Here is an 11,127-nt window from a genome sequence, read left to right on the forward strand (position 1 = left end):
GGACTAAATTGTAAAAAGTGCAAAAGTTGAGTTCTACATGTTAGAGGTGTCTAATTGTCATGAAATTTTAAATGGGAGGTCCTTAAATGGAAATTAGATAATTGTATAACTTGTTGGACAAAAATGGCCTTGGTTGGGTAAAATTTGAAAGAATAGTAAAAAGGGCATTTTAGTCATTTAAGAGTAAAATGAATTAAAAGACAAATCTTAAAACCCATATGTGTCCCTTTCTTCTTGCTTCAGCAGAATGTACCAAAATCAGCCATTTTTAGGGTTTGGCCAAGCTTCCAAGCTCAATAGTAAGTGATTCCGAGCTCCGTTCTTAACGTTCTATGCATTTTTGAAGTCCCGGTAACATGTTCTAGCTATTTCTACCATTTATTTGAGCTAGGGTTTGTGTTTAAAAATTTAATTATGAATGATATGCATGTATTTTGATGATTAATGGTAGAATATGAAGGCTCGGTGTGTAATAAACGACTTTTACTAAGCGGTTTTTGATGAAAACGTCTGAAAGGACCGTTTTGTAAAAATTGTAAAATTGGTCATAAAAGGGTGATTTAGTGGAAATTAGGTGCTGCCATAGTTATGAAAATGATTCGGATAGGCTTGAAATGCAAGGAAATTGAATAAAAATCATTTTATGAGCATTGAGGAAAAAGTGCAAATATGTGAGCAAATATGTGAAAGTTTAAGGGTCAAAATGCAAATTTATAAAAATATGATTTTTGGACCCATATGAATAATTTGACTAATTATTAGGCTAAATGTGATATTATAGATCAAGAAAAATAAGATTCGGGCTTAGAACGAGGTTAAACAAGGTTAAGCACAAACTCGAAATAAATAGTCATACTCGAAACCGAGGTAAGTTCATATGTCAATGATAATGCAATGATATTATTGTTCATACTTGAACTTAAATTTATGTGTTAGCATTGTGTGATGGATATTTATTTAGTTGATACAAAGATTATCTAATGTAACAAATGCCTAAATATAATTGTATGCAATACCATGTTTATTTCATGGAGTAATGTCTAAATAAACATGGAAATGTGTTGAATTGGATGTACATTGCATGATCAGCTATGCATAATGAGATACTTGATGAAAAGAGAAAAATCCTGGTTGAATAAAAAGGGAAATCCGAAGGATAAACCATGGCTTACATGACTTGAGATCCTACATGTGTTGCAGAAAAGGATTTAGCCCGGACGGGTAATCCGTTGATCTCAAATATAGAAAAGGATCTAGCCGGGACGGGTGTTCCTTGAGTGATCAAGCCTCCTGAAGAATATGTGTGCATTAAGGATTTAGCGTGGACGGGTAATCTGATTAGGATCTGAATTTAGCCAGGACAGGTAATTCAGATCTGATCTCATTTGAGTATATGTCGTCGTAAGGGATTTAGCCTGAACTGATAATCCCAACTAAACTCTATGAGTTTATATTACGGGGGACTTAGCCTGGACTGGTAATCCCGCTGTAAGATGTGAGGTTCACAAGAGTGCGTACTTGAGATGATCACTTGTATGACTTGACGGTAAATGGATTATCCATTGAGATTTCTGAGAAATTCAACGGGTATTATAATGAATAACACAATGAAAGTCCCGAGTTGGGCGTGGTGATAAAGGTAAAGTTAATCGATATGCTATGGATATGTACAGGTACGTACATTATACTCATAAGTGATGCCTTATTGAAATGTGATAAATGATAAGTAAGCAAATTCATGCATTGTATGTGTATACATGATGAACAAGTGAAAAGATTTGAAAGACGAACCATCCTTATGCTTATGATTATGAATTGTGTTGCAATATCATGTTAACTTACATTGTGTAATTGAATATGGGATTTATGAAATAATGAGTCCATGATCAATGTGACAATGAAATTATGATAGTTATCGTGATTTTGCACCAAAATAGTGTTGAACAGCAGCAATAGCCCGACTTTGAGAAATCACCATAAATGGTGGAAGTCAAATTAGAGGCTGAATAATATATTAAATTAAATATTAGTTTCACATAAAGGAAACGATGTCAGTAAAAGAATTATGTATTATGAGATATTAGAATTCTTGTGAGATAGATTTGGAGTGATTCCAGACTCCCCTATCTTAACTTTGGAAAATCACTAGAAATTGTAAAACAAAAATTCTAAGTTAAAATTCATATGAATGAAATCCTTAATGAGTTTATTTTCAATATAAAGAGACGGTAACATTATCCGAGTATCGTACTATGAGATATTTGATTTTTAGTAGATAGAGTTTGAAGCTGTCAGACAGCGAAACAAGAGAGAGTTTAAAGAATAAACTATACTTATTGGCTAGAGCAAAAATTCTGGAAATTTTATGGTAAGAATATATATGAGTCTATTTTTAAGGAAAATTAATGGATCTTAATTTAGAGTCCTTTTGCTCGAGATATAAATAATTTATCGACTATGACTAAAGTAGACAGCTTGACCAGAATATGAATAAAAGTGTAATTATAGTTGTTTTACCTAAGAAAACATGTTGTTGTAATGCTTATTATTTTCATATGGACTTACTAAGCATAAATTTTACTTCCCCTTCCATTTCTTCTAGTGTCCTCAGGTCGACTCGGGGTTGGAGATCGTTGGAGGCAACCTCACACTATCAAGCTACCATCTTTGGAATATTGTTGAAACTTAATTTTTTCAAGTGAGTGGCATGTATAGGGACTTAATTATTGATATGTGTTTTTATGTTTTGGCCAAGATGTTGGCTTATATTAATTCATTGTATATAGCCATGAGATGTGGCTTATAATGATTTTGTCTTGTAAGCCTATTTTTCAATGGTATGTGTTAATGTCTTGTGATGTGGTTATGTGATTATGCTTGTTCACTATGTATGAGAAGTATATGGCACATGTATATGATGAATTCCCCAGGACCATTCGAGATGGTCGTGGCCATAGAGTGAATGTGTGGCGTGGTAGTAAGATGATAATGGTTGAACATGGACAATTGTTGAATGTGTAGAGATTAAGTGTTGGGTAATAAACACATGTATGACAACGTGCAAATTATTTAATTGAATTTCACCAAAGGTTGATTAAACATTAAATTGATGTTATAATTTTTGCCTATGATGTGTAGAAGTATGGGAGAAAAATAAGGTCAACATAAGGCTTGGAAGATAGCCTAAGTGTTAGCTACACGGGCAGAGACACGGCCATGTGCCTCAACCGTGTGGAGGACACGGCCTAGTACACGGATGTAACACCCCGTACCCAGGACCGTCGCTGGAGTCAGACACGAGGGGTTTGCAGACTTAAATCACTTATTTTCACAGTCCATTTAAAAATTTCCAGACAAGCTGGTTACTGCATCACTGTCGCCTTAAAAATCATATCTTGAGTTTCAAAACTCGAAAACCAGTTTCGTAAATTTTTCCTGAAACTAGACTCATATATCCATCTAAAAAATTTTTTTATAGAATTTTTGGTTGAGCCAATTAGTACATTTTATTAGTTAAAGTATCCCCTATTTCAGGGTTCGACTACTCTGATCTTCACGCACTACGACTTGGATATCTCCCTTTACAGGGCTTCAATACTGATGCCGTTTGTTTCTATAGAAACTAGACTCAAAAAGGAATCTATGCATATATGGCATGACTTCTAATTATCTCTGGTTAATTTAAAATGAATTTCCAAAGTCGGAACAGGGAATCCAGAAACTGTTCTGGCCCTGTCTCACGAAAACTTAAATATCTCTTAACATACTATTCATATGATCATTTCATTACTTTCCTATGAAAATAGATTCATCAAGGTTCGTTTACATAATTTATTCACTATTTAATTCCATTCCTACTATTTTTAGTGATTTTTCAAATCTACATCACTGCTGCTGTCAGCATCTGCCTTTAAGGTAGACTTTACCTATTTCATAGTTTCCATGATTCAACTAGCCCTTTTAGCATAAATAGCACAAATTATGATAGTGATTAACCATTCCAATGGCCAATCCTTGCCAAGCATATCCACACCTCTCAATTACCATATCCATACTGTAACACCCCTAACTCACGTCCGTCGCCGGCGGGGTTACGAGGTATTACCGAAGAAAAACATAGTATTCGTACATTCACATAATTCTATAGATCTTATTCGTAAAATAAGATATAATAAATTATTAATCACACTGTATGCACGAATTATAATCCCCAAGTTCAAACGAATTCAAATCAAATATTAAACCTTTGACTTCATAATTATTTACAAGTACTACTTAACCAAATAAAACATTTCACATAGCTTACTATTCAAATCATGTACAAGATTAAAATTTGATATTATAAAGAAAAATAAAATAAAACATACTTGGCAGTTCATTTAAAAACCAAACATGTCTATTTGCTAATTACAAAGCCATAAGCATTTGACCATTTTAATATAACTAATTTTAGGAACACATACCAACCACTAGTGTATTAATTTCCATATCATCTATCATTTGTAGGGTATAACCGCATAATTAAAACACCAATTATATCTTAAGAATAATTCACATCCTATAATAGCATATTAATACATCCAAATATCATAATAACTTGATATAACTCAATCGATTCATATATCAACAATGACATATGCGCAAATTTAAAAGTATATATGTTCTATTAATTAACACCCTATAGCCGAACATATATATATATATATATCAATTATGCAAATTATAATCTATATTTATCAAATGGATTAAAATCGCAACTAAACCATCAAACCAAACATATCAAAACATCTAACTAAGAAGATTTTAAACCAAGCATAACATATAATAACTAAGCCATTTTCGCGTGGCTTAAATAGCTTCTCATTCATATTGGATTCAAAAGATAGAATAGCTTATACATGCCATAAGTTTAAACTTAAGCTTTCAAGAGTACCAAAATATAGACGATAGTGTGATGAGCTTCACTGATGATCCCGAGCACGTAACAATGTCCAAAATCTATAAAATTAAGACAAATAAACACATTCTCAAAGTAAGCTATTTTAGCTTAGTAAGTTATAAGCAATTTAAACAATTTAAAAGACATTAAAAACTCAATTTGAGTAACCAAGTCCTACTACTAAAATCACATATTCAACCAAACTTGACTACCAATATATATCAATCAGTCAACTTTAATCCCTAACATGTTTGAATATACATAAACTCTAAAAATAATAATAATAATTACTTAACACTTCCCATCTTACCATTTAATACCTAGTCGAATGTTCACTCATATATAAAATAAATAATCAAACATTATTATATATATATCATATCATTTTATTATTATTATTATTATTATTTATTTTATTTTATACTTTTCAACTCATCCATCTCTCATTTTTCCAAATCTAACATACATATTATATTTATAACTACCCACCATATAATTTCAAGTTCAATAATATCAACCACAAAGGTTTGATTACGTACTGCATTATTACGAACATAAATATTACACTACTACTCTTGCATTTGATAATTAGATCGTCGATCATTTTCCTTCACCGTTGTATTCGCACACTTAGTGCTATTGTTTAACTAGAAAAGCCATGAAATCGCACACTTAGTGCTTAATATTTTCTTTCGCATACTTAGTGCTCGATAATCAAACTCGCACACTTAGTGCTCATTAACCAAACTCGCATGCTTAGTGAAACTTTCATATTTATTATTTCTATTTGCATTCGACAACACCAAGATTTTATATATTTCAACTCGCTCACACAAATATATAAATTATATTTATTTAAACCAACAATAAATATTTGCTTAACGACTTACCTCGGATTTGACGGACGGTTGAATTCGACTACTCAACGATTTTTTTTTCCCGATACGTCCGATCTCTTTTGGTTCTTGATCTAAAAATTTCAAATTAATCTCATTCAAATAGAATTTCCTTCATTTAGGTCCAAATACACATAATTGAGCAATTTACCAATTTACCCCTAATATTATGCACTTTTACAATTTAATCCAATTTTCTCAAAACACAAAATATGAAGAATTTGCATATACAATGCTAGGGCCGAATGTTCACTAAACTTATATAAATCCTCCCATTTCACTAATTTCACAATCTAGTCCTTCAATTTAGTATTTTTTTTTCAATTTAACCCTAAATGCTCAAAATTACCAAAAATCCCAATACCAAAATGTTAATCTAACACATTTATTTTATTTTCTCACATCAAACGTAAATTTTATCAAACTATTAACAATGACACTTCATGAATATATCATCAATTTCAAAATTTCAAGCATGGCCTTTATAGTATTCAAAGCAACTATCTCAAAAGTGTAAAAATTAACAAAAACCAAACTCAAATCACTTACCTAATTGAACATGCAAGGACCGAAAATATCAAAGCTGAAACTTTCTTTTCTTTCTCTTAGTTTCGGCCAAATAAAAATAAAAGAAAGATGAACACTTTCATCCTTTTATTAAATATAATATATTAATATATATTAAAGTATACCATAATGCCATAAAATATAACAAACAATTCAAGTCATTAATCCATGCATATTGGTCGGCCACCAATTCCTATCTATGGCCAAATTGCAACCTTAATATTCCATAATATAAAAACAATCATAATTTGGCCCTTATACATTAACCCTTAAATTTTTCATTTTACGCGATTAAACCATTTTTTCATCAATCGACCTCCAAACACTAAAATTTTTAAACGAAACTTTCACAAAAGCAACTTCACACATTTTAAACATAGAAAATGATATTTAAATATTATTCTAACTCGGATTCGTGGTCCCGAAACCACCGGTCCAATTAGGGTCCAAATTGAAACATTACTTTATTTATTTTTATTTAATACATTTTAATATTCCATTTACCTTTTGTCCTTTATAATAATACATAATTTCATATATGCCAAACCACCAATCTCCACTATCATAAAGTAATGGTTTAATTGATAAATAGGGACTTCTACTTTAGTAAAACATGGAAAATAAACACTTAAATAATTAAAATGTAACTTTTTGCATTTTACGCGATTTAGTCCTTTTTGCTTAATTAACTATCGAAACGATAAAATTTTTAACGAAACTTTAATACCATCTTTTTGCCCCTTTGTAAATATTTATAAAAATATTTACGACTCGATTATAGAAATGAGGTCCCGATACCTCATTTCCTAAACCCACTTGACCTTAGGGTCATACCACTTGAACTTAATAAATCACTTATAAAACAAATATCACAATATCAAAAATATTTTTAAAAATCACAATTAACTCGTAAATATTAAATATAATATTTACAAACCTACTCGTCGGATTTGGTGACCCCGAAACCACTGTTCCAGTATCCTAAAAACGGGCTGTTACAACGGGTGTGTGGCCTGGCCGTGTGGTGTAAACAATTTTGCTGATGTCATAAACAGAGAGCTACACGGGCTGAGGACACAGGCGTGTCCCAAGCCACACGGGCATGTGTTACCAGATGGCCCCACCCACACGGGCGTGAGACTTTCCAAAGCAAGAAAATTTATTAAGTTACCCAAAGTTTATCGAATGTTTTTGGTTTTGTCTCGAACCGTCCCGATGTATGTCTTAGGCCTCGAAGGCCTGCATAAGGAACAATATGCATGCATTTGAAAAGTTTTAATTTTAGGCAAAATTTGGTGACCCAGTTTTGTATGTTTGTGAATGTTTAAGTCTGGTAACGCCTCGAACCCTATCCCAGAGTTGGATACGGGTGAAGGGTGTTACATTTAGTGGTATCAGAGCTATGGTTTATTCAGTTCTCAGACAAACCTAGCATATCTATGAGAGTTCAGCTATATATGCCACCGATCTGTGATAGTGTGATTGATAAACCGTAATTTATACATATTTTTACCCCATGCTTAACACATTTTATGGATGATTTTTCCTTAGAATTGGTGAATTCGATGCTCCTAATGCTTAAATTTCATGTTTTATACTAAGGTGAGTATAGGAGAGCGAAAGGAACGAGAAACAGGCCAAAAATAGAGAAAATGGGCCAAAGTACGAAATCAACATGGCCTGGACTTCCTTACACGGGCAGGCCACACGGCCGTGTCAATTTCGCAGAATCAACGCACGACTCACACGGGTAGAACACACGCCCGTGCCATTTTAACAGGCTCGAGCACAGCCTAAAGAAATCACACACAGGCGTGTCCCTGCCGAGCTCAAGTTGAGTCCAATTCAGAAAAGGCTAATTTCGAGGGCTTTTAGGCATTCTAAAGCCTATAAATACGCCCTAAAGGAAGAGGAAAAAGGACGCGGAGAAAAGAAGGCAGGGAACTGCTCAAGGGAAGCCGATTGATATATCTCAGAAGCCGGATTCACCATCAAAATTGAAGATCTCCCCTCAATTTCCCTTCAGGAGTTTTGGGTTTTCTTTATGTTTTGTATTCATTATTCTTCTGATATGTTTTCCTTTTTAGTTATGAACTAAATCCCCTAAATACCTAAGGGGAATGAAACCTAAGACAAATCTTGTTATTATTTTCTGAATTGTATGATAAATTTTTAACTTGTTCTTAATTATGTGTTCTTAATTCTTGGTTTGATATTCCAGGATACTGATTCAAGATAAGCTCTTATTCAGAGGAGGAATAGACCCTGTCTAAGAGTACATTTTTCATAATTAAGCGGAGTTGATTGCACGCTTAGAGATAGGGTGACAAGATTTTACCGGATTAGGGTGAAATCTAATATGGAGATCCATAGATCGAGTTAATGCAGCCCTAGGGTGTTAATTAGAGAAAAGTCTCAATTATTCAATTTAGGGATTAGACGTTATTAGTCTTGAATAGGGATAATAACATAACTTAGGGATCTCTACGGAACAAGTTAAATGAATAAATCGTCCGATTCGGAGTCAAAATAACAAGTGAAGTCTAGGTGGATTCTTCCTTAGGTATTGTCTTAATTCAATCCTTTTTCCAAAAGTAATTCCCCAATTCTATTTTCTGTGAATTCTTAGTTTAGATAATAAAAAGACAGTCACTACTAGTACTTTTAGTTCCTTTGGGTTCGACAATCCGGTCTTGCTAAAACTATACTACTGTTCGATAGGTACACTTTCCTACATCGTGATAATAGTTAGTTTCAAGAATGATTAATTATAAATATATAAAACTTACCTGTCACGAAAATCGCGATCAAGTTTTTTGCACTGTTGCCGGGGACTAAGATATTAGGAACACTCATTTTTTATTACTTTAGCCATTTATTTTTCTTGCAAGTTAATTCTATTTTATTTTTATTTATTAATTTACTTTTTCTTTATCTTGGCAGGTTTTTATAGTTTATGACTAGAAGAAACTCGTCAGGACCATTACTTTTTGACAAAGAAATCAATTGCATAGTTCGTAGAAACCAAAGAGAAATAAGGCAAAGCTTAAGATACACAGAGAACGAGCATGAGGATGATACTTCAACCACAACTGAGGAGATGGCTGAAAACCAAGAAAATCCACTACCTCCCGCGATTGCTGTTAATTAGAATCTTGCTCCGCGTACTATGTATGTTATGCTAAACCTACTTTAATAGGAACTGAGTCAACTATAGTTAGACCTACTATTGCTGCAAATAATTTTGAACTGAAACCTAACACAATTCAAATGATACAGCAATTTGTTCAGTTTGACGGTTTGCAGGATGAGGATCCAAACACTTATTTGGCAAATTTCCTGGAATTCTGTGATACATTTAAAATTAATGGCATTTCTAACGATGCCATTCGTCTTCGGTTATTCCTTTTTTCATTGAGGAACAAAGCTAAATAGTGGTTGAATTCGTTACCATGAGGGTCAATTACTACTTGGGAACAAATGACCGAAAAAAATTTTAATATATTTTTTGTCGGCTAAAACAGCCAAATTACATAATGATATCTCTTCATTTGTGCAGATAGACTTAGAAACTCTTTACGATGCATGGGAGAGATACAAGGACCTACTGCAAAGGTGTCCTCACCATGGATTACCCCTATGGTTGCAAGTTCAAACATTCTACAATGGTGTGAACCCCTCGACAAGGCAAATGATTGATGCAGTAGCCGGGGGAACCATCAACAACAAAACACCTAAAGAGGCTTACGAATTTATTAAAGAGATGTCACTGAATAACTATCAGTGGCAAGTCATGAGGACTAAGCCAACTAAAAAAGCAGGCGTTTATAATGTCGATTCGATTACTATGCTGTCGAACCATGTAGAACTTCTAAATAAAAAGATTGATGGTTTACTTGGTTCTACTCAGGTACATCCAGTAATGAGGTGTGAAACGAATAGAGGAGGAGCATGCACATAGTATCAACCCTTCAACCCTTGCATCGAGGAGGAACAAGTTCAATAAATGGGTAACAATAACTCTAGATCCCAAAATAACCCATATAGTAACATTTATAATGCAGGTTGGAGGAACCATTCCAATTTCTCGTGGGGCGGTCAAGGAAATCAAAGACTACAACATCCTCCGGGTTTTCAACAACCACCCTATCAACAGGAAAAGAAACTGAACCTTGAAGAGATGCTGTCTAAATTTATCTCGGTGTCAAAAACCTATTTCCAAAATACCGAGACAGCACTTAAAAATCAACAAGCATCGATCCAAGGGCTCGAAACTCAGATAGGCTAGCTTTCCAAACTAATCTCCGAATGACCACAAGGTAGCTTGCCAAGTAATATTGAACCCAACCCAAGGGAACAGATCAATGCAATTACTGCTCAAGACGAAGAAGGATTCGTTGAGCCTAAGCCAGAATCGAGGCAAGAAACTATAGTGAGTAGAGATCAAGGTGAGGTAGGTCATAATAAAAACAAATTAGTGAATGTCGAATATAAACCTCGTGTGCCATACCCCAATGTGACAAGGAAAGACTGCTCAGATGAACAATTTGGTAAATTCCTTAAACTCTTAAAAAAATTACATATTAAATTATCGTTTATTGAAGCTCTATCGCAGATGCCAAACGCAATGAAATTTTTAAAGGAGCTGTTAGCAAATAAGCGGAAGTTGGACGAGGCGTCGCATATGGAGCTAAACGCAGTTTGCACAGCTATTCTACAGAATAA

The 11,127-nt window shown here is 33.6% G+C and overlaps 1 non-coding gene across 1 annotated transcript; it reads right to left on the reverse strand.

Moving 5' to 3' along the window:
• Window positions 1–9,929: 9,929 nt before the first annotated feature.
• On the reverse strand, window positions 9,930–10,035 carry LOC128291198 (small nucleolar RNA R71). Its single transcript, XR_008280974.1, has one exon. It is a non-coding gene; the product is annotated as a small nucleolar RNA R71 (small nucleolar RNA).
• Between the last annotated feature and the right edge of the window lie 1,092 nt (window positions 10,036–11,127).

The sequence above is a fragment of the Gossypium arboreum genome, chromosome 3 (assembly GCF_025698485.1).
Source record: "Gossypium arboreum isolate Shixiya-1 chromosome 3, ASM2569848v2, whole genome shotgun sequence".
NCBI lineage: Eukaryota > Viridiplantae > Streptophyta > Magnoliopsida > Malvales > Malvaceae > Gossypium > Gossypium arboreum.